A 12,829-nucleotide genomic window follows, 5' to 3' on the forward strand; every position below is an offset into this window, starting at 1 on the left:
TGGTGGAGAATGGGTCAGATGGCTTTTTCCATCCTGATTATGAGAAACATTTGTAAAAAAGTATTCTGGAATTCCACTTCTCTGGCCTAGATCTGAGGCAAGGTCCCAGCTACTGTCTCATGGGTCGGTTTGGGCAGGTCGGTGGTACAGCACAGAGCAAGATGTCAAAGGCAGGCCTGTAGATGATCATGTAAGTTTCCCTGCATGCTGGAGCTGATAGGAGACAGCACTGGCAGGTACTTGGGGTTGGGCCAGGCAGCAGTGCTAAACATTTCTAAATAAAATGCAGTTTTTTATCTGCAGTGTGGCCATCATGAGATGTGCTTAACGAATGAGTAACAGTGCTCTCTGCACTTTCGACTAGGTCATCAAGCAGTTTCTGGTGCAACAAGGACAGCAGTATTTAAGAGCTGTTGCCATTGAGTTATCATGCAATGCATACTGGTAGCTGGATGGTCCCATTTCAGCCAGAACACTCTAAGAATTTGAGGATTTGTGGGATGCCTGTGCGTGTATGTAAATGCCCTTCTCTAATTCTAACCATTCCCCCTTCCCCCTTCTCCACCCACCAAAGTTATTTGTGGCAGCTGTTAGCACAGAAAGGGACCATTTCATGAGCTGAAAGCACTGTGTGTATATTCAATATATATATGCAGACCTCTCTTCTGCATACTCAGGATTTTGGAGGTCCTACATCCCCAAAATACTTGTGGGGTTTCTATAATGGAACATGAAGCATGGTTAAACTGGCACAGGCTTATACTGAATATTGCTATGTTATGTGGCAGTTACTGGTGCCACACATGTGGGTCAGTCTGTCATGCCTGACTGTGGGCTATTTTGTGCCTGGTTGTTCCCTCTGTGTGCAGTGGTTATCCCCAAACAACTAGCATCCCAAGTTGTCATATGTTCTGAAAACACATTTCAATGAAAACATGGAAAAAGCTGTGTCCTTTCATGGATAATGAAAAATTTAAACATAGACTAAAGGAACCTCTAGACTGGCAATTGCATCAGCAGCTGCTGACCCTTCCAAAGCAGAAGCCTTCAGATCAGAGCTCCGTTCTTCAAGATAGGGATATGCCTTGCATTGTAGCTATTTGTGGTTCCAGGGAATGAGAGCAAAACTGTGACAAGTGAGCATACGACGTATGCAGGATTCCTTTGTTCTTGATTTTTTTTCTTCTGAAAAAATAAATATAGAGACTGAAAGAATATGCATTTCCATTAAAGAGTAGAAGCACAAAACCTGCTGGCCAGTGTGATTGTGTGTAAGAGAGGGAATCAGCACCACTTTTGTCTTCTTTGGTAGTAAGCCATTCCGTGAATTTTGACAAAAGTTAAGTATACCTAGAGCCTCGGTCTAAGGCGGCTCATCAAAGCTGACCATGGACTGTGGTGCTGTCAGATGCCCAGTGCCTCTACTGCCTCTTTGCTTAACAGAGGACAACCCCATCCTTGGCTGTTCCCTGAGGGGGATCGTCGTAGTTTCCTAATGGTGCCTGTGCCCTTTCCTCATCTCTCGGGGAGCTAAAGCTTGTACAAGCAGCTGTGAATTGCCCCCCTGCAGACAGCTGTGCTCGGGAATGTCTTGGGCCATCCTCCCCTGGCTTCAGTTGCTGCCTGTTACTCTTTGCCCACAGCGTTTGGAGGCCCCTGTGTTTCTCACTCCCAAAGTGGTCACAGAGAGGATGCTCCCATATTCTGGGCTCCCTCACCATGAATGGCCCTTTCCACAGGAAGGGTAGGCAAGGCCCAACCACAACCTGTGCCAGAGCAGCCACACCGGGCAGAGCTGGCGTTGTGTGCCAGTGCTGCTGCAAGGATGTGGGTGGAGTGAGAGGCTGTGGCTTGCCCAGGGAAAGTCCTGAGCCCCACGGGGGCACCTAACACATGTAGCTGATGGTTTGGGCTGTAGGCAAACATAGTGCTGTGGGATGGAGGATCGTTTCATCCAGAGCACAGAACTGCCGTGGGAAGGAAATGCTGGAGCTGCAGTGCCTGGGCATGGGGCTGATGTTCTGCTGGAAAACCTGCTCATCACTGTGATCTCTGGGGGGTCATTGTGAAGGCTGCCAGCTGGGCTAAGCTGCCACTTCCCCAGCCTCACCTGTCTGCTGTGATGGTGATGTGGAGTGCTGTTGCTACATGTAAACAATGCCTGGATTCTCAAAATCACAAATGTGTTGGATTAATTAATTTGTAGAGCATCTTCTTGAGCCACCCTATAAGGGCTGGGAGAAACCAATAACTTGCTGATATCAGCCAACGTTTGCCCCCTGTGTGTGAAACCAATATATATGGGTATTACCAGCAAGTACCAAGGAGGAGGGCAGTCAGGCAGGAAAGTCTACCCGGGGGTAAGGAGAAAGTAGTTACAAAGGGATGTTTGGTCTGGGTAGCACCTGGGGTCTCCAGTTCCTGCTGTTGGTGACCACATGACCAGCTCAGGCACCTGGAACGTGCTGGAGGTTTCTGGAAAAGAAAAGCTCTCAGGGTTACAGGGATGTTACCAAGGCATGTTTAGTAGTAATGCATAAGGACTGGTCCCTTTATAGTTTGTTGCTGTAAGCAAATTTTATTCTCTTATGTGTTTCCCCTTGAAATCACCAAGTCAGACAAGAAAATAAAGCTCTGTAGTTCACAACTGCAAACGTGTAAATGTTACTGAAAAACCAGCATATGGTGGGGGCTATTGCCAGTGGAGGACTGTCAGTCTCCACTGACCTGGGCGTAGTCGCCTGCCTTTCTCAGCATTGTGTTTCCTGCACTTTGAGCTGGGGGGGAGGGGAATTCTCACCCTGCAGCTTCCACTGCCTGCAGCCCCCCGCTTGCCCCTCCTACCCCACCCTCTGCACGAGGCTGGCTGCCTTCAGTCAAAAAATCTGCTGGGCTTGGCACAAACGCCTTCTAATGCAAATATCAGAGGACTATAGAAAGCCTCTCTGTTCATGTCGGTTCTTCTGAGCCTCGCTTTCAAAGTGCTGACTGTGTTGGTTCTTATCGTAAGTCAGTCTCAGCAATTAACTTTCTTTTGATCATTTGGGCGTGTGCTTTTTTTTTCTTTTTAAGTGCACTTTTAATAGCAGATGAATGTAGTGACCAAATACACAACCATGGGATTTTTAATTTAAAGAATATGCTACTTAAGCAGATGTTATCAAGCTTCTCCAGACAAAAATATAGTTTTAAATTACAATTTTATCGATGAGAATAGTAATGAGGATTGTTACTTTGAAATAGGCAATTTAGGTGTGTAAGAACATGCAAAAATTGGCATGCAGATTTTAAATGTGGTATGTTAAAGTCTGATGTAGTTTACTATGCTGTTTCACATTAACAGCTGTATGAGTGATTGATGAACTTTTTTACCTACACAGGTATGGTACTTGGATGCTGGTGCCCCAAATGTGTAGCTAAGTAAGTGTAGGCCAGTTCTGCACCTTGTTTCTAAAGACTTTTACTCCTGGCACCCCTGTGCAGCCATCAGTCTCTGCTATTGAGTCCAAACAAATACAAAAGAATTTTTTACTCATTAGGAGACAGATGCTCAGTGAGACTCACTCCCTGAGCTTTTGTGTCCTGGACTTTTCTTTCTCCCTTTTGACAGCACTGCACATCACAGAATGCTGCTGTACTACCCCAGAGGCATTCTGCTCCATGGATTACTGAGTAAAATGTGAGTGAATCTATAAACAAAATTAAAGATTTTGTTTTAATGTGAAGTTTATCTCTTGCTAATAATGTTTGCCTTTTACAAACTCAGCAGACTAGAGCATGTCTCATTGCTCACAGTAGTCAGGATTGTCAGTGGTTTGTTTTGTTGAGCAACATTACATTTCTGAGGTTACCCCTCATGAGTAGCAAGACAGGTTTTTTTGCTGCAACCGTGAATATTGAAAAAAAAAATCCTTCTCAATTTGGTGATTTAGATCACAACCTTGTTGCAGCATGCATGCAGGCTGCATGTTTAAAATAGCATGTGGCAGATGTGTTGCTATAAAATTTTTGATGAAGAGGTGACCAGAATGCTCAGCTTTTCATGCTGTCAGTGACAGTGCAAGGATAGCACTTGCATTTGCTTGTACCTACTCCAGCTGGAATTCTTGAATACATTGGCTTGATGATATTTTTGATATGTAGGTTAGTATTTTTGTTATTTCATAAAGACTATACATGGTTCAGACTCATATAATTAAAAACTAGGGTTATTTATGTATAGTACTTCCAGTGTCCTCCTTTGAGACCCTTAGGGTAAACTTGGGCAGGTATGATCCATAATTGTTGAGGTTCAACCCAGACATAGTTCCTCACTCTGGTGCTGCTCACTGCAAAAGGAGGTTTCTGTCATGCAAAACTCAAGGTTTCCTTGGTGTAGCATCTCTCTCACAAGCATGTAATTTGTAGCCATCCTCAGAAAATTGCCTCTCTTGCTTTGGGTAGCTATACAAATCTCAAAATCTAATTTCATAGGTGGTGGCGTCTCACAAGTGTTTTCTTACATTGTGGTAAATGCAATTTAACTTAAGATCAGAAGAACTTCTATATGAATCAATTGAAGGTCCAGCCAACACAGTGTCCTGTTACAAGCAGTGGCTTGCAAAAAGCGCTTAAACAGAAGGATGAGGAACAGAGTTGTAGGAAGTGATTACACACACCTTCAGTAACTGATAGTTTAGGCATTTTGTGTGTTAAAGTTTGGATCTGGATAATTGTATCTAATAGCCACCAGTAGGTTTATCCTCTACAAAATCCCCCCCTTTTTCTAAATTCCTTTTATGCTGTGGCCTCCACAGCTTCCTGTGGTAATGAGTTCCGCACTCCAATTAAGAAGCTATGTGGAAAAAGCATTTCCTTTCCTTTAAACTGGATAATTTCTTTAAGTGCCTCCTTATCTTAGTATTGTGAGAAGTCACGAAAAATCATTATCTACAAACCTTTCTTTGTGTCATTTATCATTTTGTAGTCTTCTACCATATTCCCTGCATATTTTGTTTTTATAATATTTTATTTGATTTTCCTGTCTTTTTGAGCTTTGCCAAATAGTTCTCTTGAAGAAACCTTAGACTAATTTGCTTTAATCAGAATAACAAATCAGAATGGTCAAATGAAAAAAAATAAATTAATTTAGTCTCTTGTTTTATAGAAACTCTTCCAAACTTGTCATCATCCTGGACTCTGTGTAGCTTTTTTGGTTCTACATATACAATGAGGTGGGTTGGTATGAACACTGAGCTCTGATGTTTTTTGTGTACCAGGTTTCCTACCTGGTTTTAGCTATCATAGTTTAACATTATGCATATCTACGTAAGGTTATGTATTCATTCACGTATTTTACACTCACTAGAATTTCATTCTTTTCTTTCTTCAGGTCACTCTGCTGTTCTCTGCTTTGATATTCTTCAGCACATCTCCATAAGCAGTTTTAAGCTGAGTAAGCTTATTTCAAATCACTTTGATTATTTTGAACAATTCAGGTCAAAAAGACTGTAAATTGGCCTCCCTACTGGTTTGCTGAATATATCTGGGCAGTAGTAACATGTATGATTTAAATCATTAGTTGTTACCTTTTTGATACATCCTTCAGATGTAGATTTACATGAAGACTGTGAAGTCTGTGCTTGAATAATACAATCATCTGCAACTTGCCTGCATTGTTCAACCAGGTCTTAATACCAGTTGCTCCTTGAGCGAGTCAGAGAAACCACATGAATGCGACTTTCCCCTTACCAGGCAATCCAAGTACAGACAAGGAAAGAGTATGGCGTCTTAAGTAAGAAAAGTGTCTTATAATCTGTACTAGTTCCCCTAGCATAGAGGAGGCACACCTCTGCTGTTCCTTAGACTGGTTTTGTAGTCACCTTTCATGTGAAAAGGGTTGTTTCCCATAGCTGGGTTAGACTGTGTATCATTAGTTGATGTATATACAACTGGCCAGCCAAAGAGAAGGAGCTGCAACATAGCATGATGACTCTGGCTTTTTTATTTGCTTGTTTACAGCTAACTTTTACAACCCATCATTATGTTTATGGTTGAATTTGGAGAATATGGGTTTTAAGTTACTTGCATTTATTCATGTGGATGAGAGGGTACGGAGGGCATGTCCTTTTCTGTAAAACATTATGTTATCCTGGAATGGGTAAAAGGAGTTCTGTCAATATTAATGCACCTATCTTTGCTCTCCAGAAGCTTGCATGCCTAATACATCATTAAATCTAGTCAGAAAGAGGTACTGGCTTCTCTCTTTTTGAGATTAGCATATAAGAGAAGTGATTCTGAACTGTCAGAATCATTCTGTGACAGCATGTACTGTTAGAAGTTACTATCTTTCAGCTTAAAAGCAATATAGAAAGTACAGCAGCCTGAAGAAAAGGTATTTCAAGATCTTTTCCTTCTAGTGGATAATATTTACTTTATTTTAGTTGAACAGGTTTTTAGAGATCATTATGTTTAATTACGATGAATGTAATTCTTGTACTAACAATGCTTTCAGATTGAAAAAAAAAAGAATATTTACATGTATAAAAGTGGAGGATCAAAATCTTTCAGATCATTTTTCTGTTCCTAAGCATATGTTAAATACTGAGAAATATAGGTCTGTAAGCTAAAGAAAACAGTATCAAACACATGATGTTTGAAAAATCCAGGGCAGAGCTCTTTTTAAGGGAATGATTACAATTATTTACTAAGAGCATGACAGAAATATTGTGACTTATGTAGTACTGGTGGACATCACAGGAAAAGATGATTTTTGCAAAAGAGATTTTAATGAAATCAGGGTGGTACAGATTGCATTACTTTCAGCTGGGCAGGTTTTCTAGCTGGCCTGTCCAGTACATGCATAATTTGCTTCCAGTTTTTACCTTCTAGAGAAACCTGTTGTTCACTCCTTCTATGATCCTAAGTGTATCTGCACTCCTGGAACTACTAGTTTCTAAGAATAACAAGAGAAAACAGAGCCAAAGGGCATGATGTGTTAATTGTTTGCAGAATGTTCCCGGTGCAAATTTCCTTACTTTCTCAATGAGCTGGAGCTTTTTGTTAAATTAATGGAAATTCTCCTTGCTATTTCCATAAAATGCAGGTCCTTTATCTGAACTGAAACTCCTTTGTGGTTGCAAGGTGTGGGTGGCAGAATGCTGAAATGCCTTTCAACTAACCTTCCCAGAATTCTGTTTATAGCATAATGCAATAGACACAGTTTTGGCATTATACTGTCAGCACAGCTGTCATGTGGGAAATCACTTTCTACAAATATATTTATGGGAATGGCATAGAGATAGCCCACTGGTGCTTCTGTGATCTGAGGTTTCCTTTCTGTTAGCCACGGATCTGCTGATGAGAAAGATGACAAGAGAATAAAGGTGTGTAGTAGTTCAAACCAGATTTTCCCCCTGCAGTTGAAAGTGGTAACCCCCAGGGGGTGGTAACTCTTGAAGTTTTGAAGTTTTGTCCAATGAGTGCTTCTGCAAAATCTAAACATATCACAACCAAATGGAAGAGAAGGGTTGTAGTTTTGGGGTGGAAGAAGTAGCCATGTTCTGACTGCCACGAGGAAAGGGGCCCGGAGCCCCTTGGGCCCTCTGGGCCCCCCCCCCCCAGCCCCGGGCTGGGGGAGCTGCAGGCACCTGGAACAGCATAAAGCTGGGCTAGGTGCCTGTAGTTATGCCGGGAGATGTTTTCTCCACCGTGGGCAGCAGAGACAGAGCAGCAACAGCGGCAGCAAAAGCAACACTGGCTGGAGAAGGTGGGAGAGAGCCAGGACAGATAAGAGCTGAACTAAACAGCAAACGGCATGTACTGCAGAGAGGACTCCTGGAAGGAGACAGAGAGCCAAGAGAGAGCCAACAGCAGCAGATGTGAGCAGAACTGGCTCTACAGAGAGAACTGGGGTAAGAACTGAACCAAAAGACCCCAGACTCCTTTGAGACCCCTCTTAAATCAGAGTGGTGGACTCTTACTGATTAGAAGTCCTAGATGGAGTAAAGGAGCTAAGAAGCTCAGTCGTCCTGAGAGTTCAGCCAGGACGGTGTGTGGAGGCTGACCTTGAGGCCCTCCCTTGCTGCAAGCTACAAAGAAGCTCACAGCCATCCTGAAGCAGGGCACAGAGGCTCTGGAAGGGGTTTGAGTCCCCTGAAGATACCAGACTGTCACGAAGACCCCCTGGGCTCGTGATACGACCGTGGTGGAACGACCTTTGTCTGGGGTGACGTAGCCCACAGAAGACCCCTTTGCCTGCATCAAGGGGCCGAGGGGGATACCCCCTTGTGAGTGCTGGCAGAGATCCAGCTATCAGCTGCTGCAAGAAAGAAGAGAGAGAGCCTGCTGCCTTAGAGACATTGCTGCTCTGAAGAAGGGATCTGTCCTTCTTCCCTTCTGGACTTTTATTTGTAGGGGAGAAGAGATCTGATCCATTGTAAATACTTATGTCATGGCAGAGATAGCTAAGGTTGTATATAATGTATTGTAGTATTTATTCGTAGAGTCATTGTAATATATTCCCTTTTCCCCATTTTGAGTCTGTGTGATTGTCTGGAAAACACATCTTACACTAGGTTGAGATGTAGGAGGGGGTTTAGACTAGGGAATTGGATTTTGGGGATTGGATTTTGGGGAATCTCAAACCATGACAAGGTGTGAGAAATAAAATCTTTCAAATCAATGATAATAGGGGCCCTTCCAGCTTCAGAGGGAGGATTGTTTATTTTACATAATTAGAAGAGATGAAGATGATGACAAATGGAAGGATTTTAATGAGAGAGAAAAATAATTGTTTTTACCAACTGTAAAGGTCACCTCACTGATGAGGTGTCTTCTTTGTAGTTTCTATCAAAGCTGAAAATTTATTTCTTCTAGCATTTTGTGTATGCTCCTTGGGCTCTCTAAACTTGACAACATAATAATGTTATCAATGAGAACTTTGGAGAGTCCCAACTCTGTTAATTTTGCTCAGTATAAGAAAAAAGAAGTTGCTTCTTGAGCCCATTCTTGAGTTTCATTTAGTCTGGTCCAGGCCCTCATTGTCAATGATGCCAGAGACTCTGAAAGAAGTTGGCCTCAGTGAGAGATTTGAGCTAACTTCCCTCTCCCAACAGTTAAACCTTGAATGTGGAATCATAACATTTTACGTAAGCTATAAAAATAAGTGCATTTTTAAAAACCATGGGTTTAGGTTTTTAATGTTTTGTTTGCTAAATACAGCCTGTAAACTTAAGATTTATCAAGCAAGTGCTTGCCAGTGAATTGTATTTCCACCCCTCACCTTTTAGTACACAGAAGTAGAGGACCTATAACAGACCACCCATTGGAGATTCAACCAAGTGATGTAAAACGTGGCACAAGGAACTCAAACTCCATTCCGAGGCCATGACCTGTTTAGGGTGTGCTTTGAAATATGGCACATTTTAAGGCAATCTCATGTTGTATACATGTCATTAGTAAAGTGACTTCAGGCTCTTGGAAGTCATCAAGTTTGACACCACGTCATTAAAGGTTTTTATTACTGTTTCCTAAACATTATTACTATTTCCTGTACACTTTTTGCTACTGTCTTTTAAAGCTTATTGTTTGAAAGAAACCTTAAGCCTTACTTGTTTTCTAAGTCAGCTTGAACTTTAGGTACCGACAATAAAAACACACCAGAAATGCAAATCTTGACAAACACTATTGGCTGTCTCTGCCAGCTCCGTGCTCTTTGCCAGTGCTGCCTCAGTCAAGGACAGCTATTCGAACAGATCTCTGTGCTGAAATATCTGGACTCTGTGAGCCTCATTGTTTACCTGTCTCACATGCATGCTCATCCTGATTACAGCGAAGGCATCCTTCTTGTCATGTGTGCATCAAACCCTTCTCCTTACGTCTTTGTGGGCGTGCAACAACTGCCATTATCTGATTCTTCCAGGGAAATGAGGTTGAGGTGCAAGAGGCAGCAGTCATAGCCACTGACAGACCTGACAAGAAAATGTCTTAATGCAAACAGGAAATAAAACTGCATCTGTTAGCATTCCTGAGGAAAAGTGTGTGTTGAGAAAATAGGGCTCAGAGGCAAGGCTCAGAGGCTAAGTAAATATTTTATGGAATGGAGATGGGGATAGGAGGCTGGGGGTGGAGGGGACACAAAAGAATTGAGTTGCCTACACTTAGAGTATGAAATGAGGAATTTTTTTCTGTGTGCAACTGGGTTATATTTCTTTCTTTCTTTCTTCTGTATCTTCTTCTCCCAGATAAGGTGTTGGTCATATGGCTTCAAAGATTTTAGTGCACTCAGCAGCAAACCTGTGTTTGTGGTCTTGGTTTTCCATGGATTATTTACAATTTTGTGTAATCACAGTGGTTGATGGAGTGAGGAAGATGGGAGAGAGAGGTGGTACATATATATTGCAATGTTGAAACGAAGTAAGGTATGACATTACTTCAAGTCAGTCAAGGAGGAATTCCCATTCTAGCTTGGGAAGGCCTAGTTTTGGTCCTTGTACGATCCTGCATTGAGATAGGTTTATGGGAACAAGAAGAAGGATAATTTAAAAACCAATGTTCCTGTTGCCTACAGTGTCTTTGTGCTGCACAGGTTTAACCAAGCTATCTTGACATTACAGGTCAGTCAGTGCCCATTCTGGAATGAAAGTCTGGCAGCCCTTCTTAAGAATTAGCATTTCCTCATTGGAGATGAGAGACAAGGCTCATAAAGTAAAACGGACTTGCCTATATAGTTTATCTTATTTTCCTCTGTTATGTTTGTATGTATGTGTGGTACTGTTTATTTTGCAGGTGTGTCACACTGAAAGTTGAAAATTATTTTGACTATGGGTTAGCCTATTTGCATTGGTGTCTTTTAATTTGTGGTCTTCAGTTACCTTTGCAAGTAGGTAGATTCTGAGGTCTTAAAGATCTTTAGAAATTTTTTCAAGTTCTCTTCTTTATTTATGTTCAATAACCAAGAAATATTTAGGAGTCAAAAAACTAAAATGTTGTGTTGCTGTTCTACGCTGCTTATTTGGTACCTTGTGAGTTTGGTGTGTTTTTAAAATCTTTATGCCAATATGCTCTGCCACCTACAAAATTGTTAGCATTCATTTAGTGAATGCCAACAATTTTCTGGTTGGCTTATTATTCTGTTTCCAATAGAAGTGACCTACTTGGGTGGCAGCTGCTGTGTGTGAGAAGTGTGGAGAGTAACTTACGCAGACTCTTGGTGCATGGTACTGACCAGACATGGCCTAAAACCACCCTGAGCTGGACTGCTCAGCAAGAAGTTGTTATTTCAGTATTTCAATGAGTCCTCCCAGGAGAGGCAGGCATATAACAGATTTCCAAGACCTGACAAAACCTGTCCAGGGAGGTAATATTTGAGATAGTCAGCTTCATTTGTGTACTTGCTGTTTTGGCCATTCAACTTCATTTAGAGCCCTGCAATTCAGTAGCTTTGAATTTCTAATTTAGTATCTATTTTACTGTCTGGCAGAAATTATAGTTGTTCTCGGTGCATTTCAGGAAAGTGCTGTGGAGGATGAGAGGAAATCAATATTTTCATGCAGTAAATGTTTCTTTTGAAGTCAGAGCTCTAAATGAAAGTCATAGTTAAACCTCAAACACTGGTTTGATAACAAACTACCTAAGCCTATCAATAAATCAGCTTTTCTTCTATGAAGCCTTTTTTCCCTTTGAAATTGTTTTACAAATAATCTCATCTCATGAGATAAAGAGAGGATAATGTTTATGCCAAAAACTTCACAAGGTCTCCTCCCTGAGTGCAGATGGATTGACTAAAGTACCTTTAAAAAATGAATTTTACAGGGAATATGAGACACCCCACTCTCACCCAAATCCTGATTTATATTCCAGAGTGACCTATGTGTTGGTGAGTGACCTTATTATGTTTGTTTTATTGGTCTAATGATCAAGGATCTTTTTTCCAAAGAGCTATAGAGCTCTAATAAAGAGTAATGATTTTTTTCAACCTCAAAGAATAGGCCAAAGAATGTTCTTTCTTTTACAATTCCATTAGAGGGTGAAGGTCTATAATCTGGACTGTGCAGAAGTCCATGTGGTCAGAACAAATCTTTTGGCCAAAAACCTCTGAAAACTGTGCTGGACTAGATTAACAGAGAATACTCTCTGAAGCAAGGAGCAAATTACAGTTTTACTTTTAAAAACATCCCCAGACACCTGAAAAGGTCCCTAAGCTACCTAAAAATCCAATAGGGCAACAATATATCCTATGTAAGGAAGATCTTTGTCTGTATGATGTAATTCTAAATTAAATGAGTTTTTCAAAGTAAAATCTTTTATATTAAGCACAAATCATTTTGTATTTAACAGCATCCAGTGAGATGCTGTCATCTTATATGTAGGGAAACTAAACCCAGAAGAGATGGGGTGCATTTGTCTACTCTGAGAACCATACCAATGAGATCTGGCTCCATACTTTTTCTGTAAATGTTAAGATTGATTTCTTAATTCCAAATCTCTTTCCTCCTAAAGAGAAAAAGGCAAATAAAAAACCTAATCCTTCCTCTTGGGCTCAAAACTGTGCAGCTGATTGATACTATTATGCCATGTCTGAGATATAAACTAAAAAAAGTCCCTCATGTAAAGACTAAAATTGTCTGATTAAGTCTTTAATGTGGTATCATTACCTGTTAAAAGGGAAGGACTTAGTTTAAAGGAAGGCCTCTTATTCTGTGAATTCTTCTTAGAGAAATAGCTGCCAAGTTATTTGTTAGCCTGGCAATATCAAACACCCTGCAAGCCCTACAGAGCTCTGAGGATCTGCTTACAGGCAGAATCCAAGTGTTGGATTTATCCACAGCATCATCCCCTAAGATATTCT

At 41.2% G+C, this 12,829-nt stretch overlaps 1 long non-coding RNA gene across 1 annotated transcript in view; it reads left to right on the top strand.

The window, feature by feature from the left end:
* Window positions 1-12,829, top strand: part of LOC113943304 — a 43,003-nt gene that overhangs the window by 8,343 nt on the left and 21,831 nt on the right. Inside the window, exon 2 of the long non-coding RNA XR_003526277.1 lies at window positions 5,372-5,434. This is a non-coding gene — a long non-coding RNA (uncharacterized LOC113943304). The remainder of the gene's footprint in view (window positions 1-5,371; window positions 5,435-12,829) is intronic.

This window comes from Corapipo altera, unplaced genomic scaffold (genome assembly GCF_003945725.1).
Source record: "Corapipo altera isolate COAL_440 unplaced genomic scaffold, ASM394572v1 61411, whole genome shotgun sequence".
NCBI lineage: Eukaryota > Metazoa > Chordata > Aves > Passeriformes > Pipridae > Corapipo > Corapipo altera.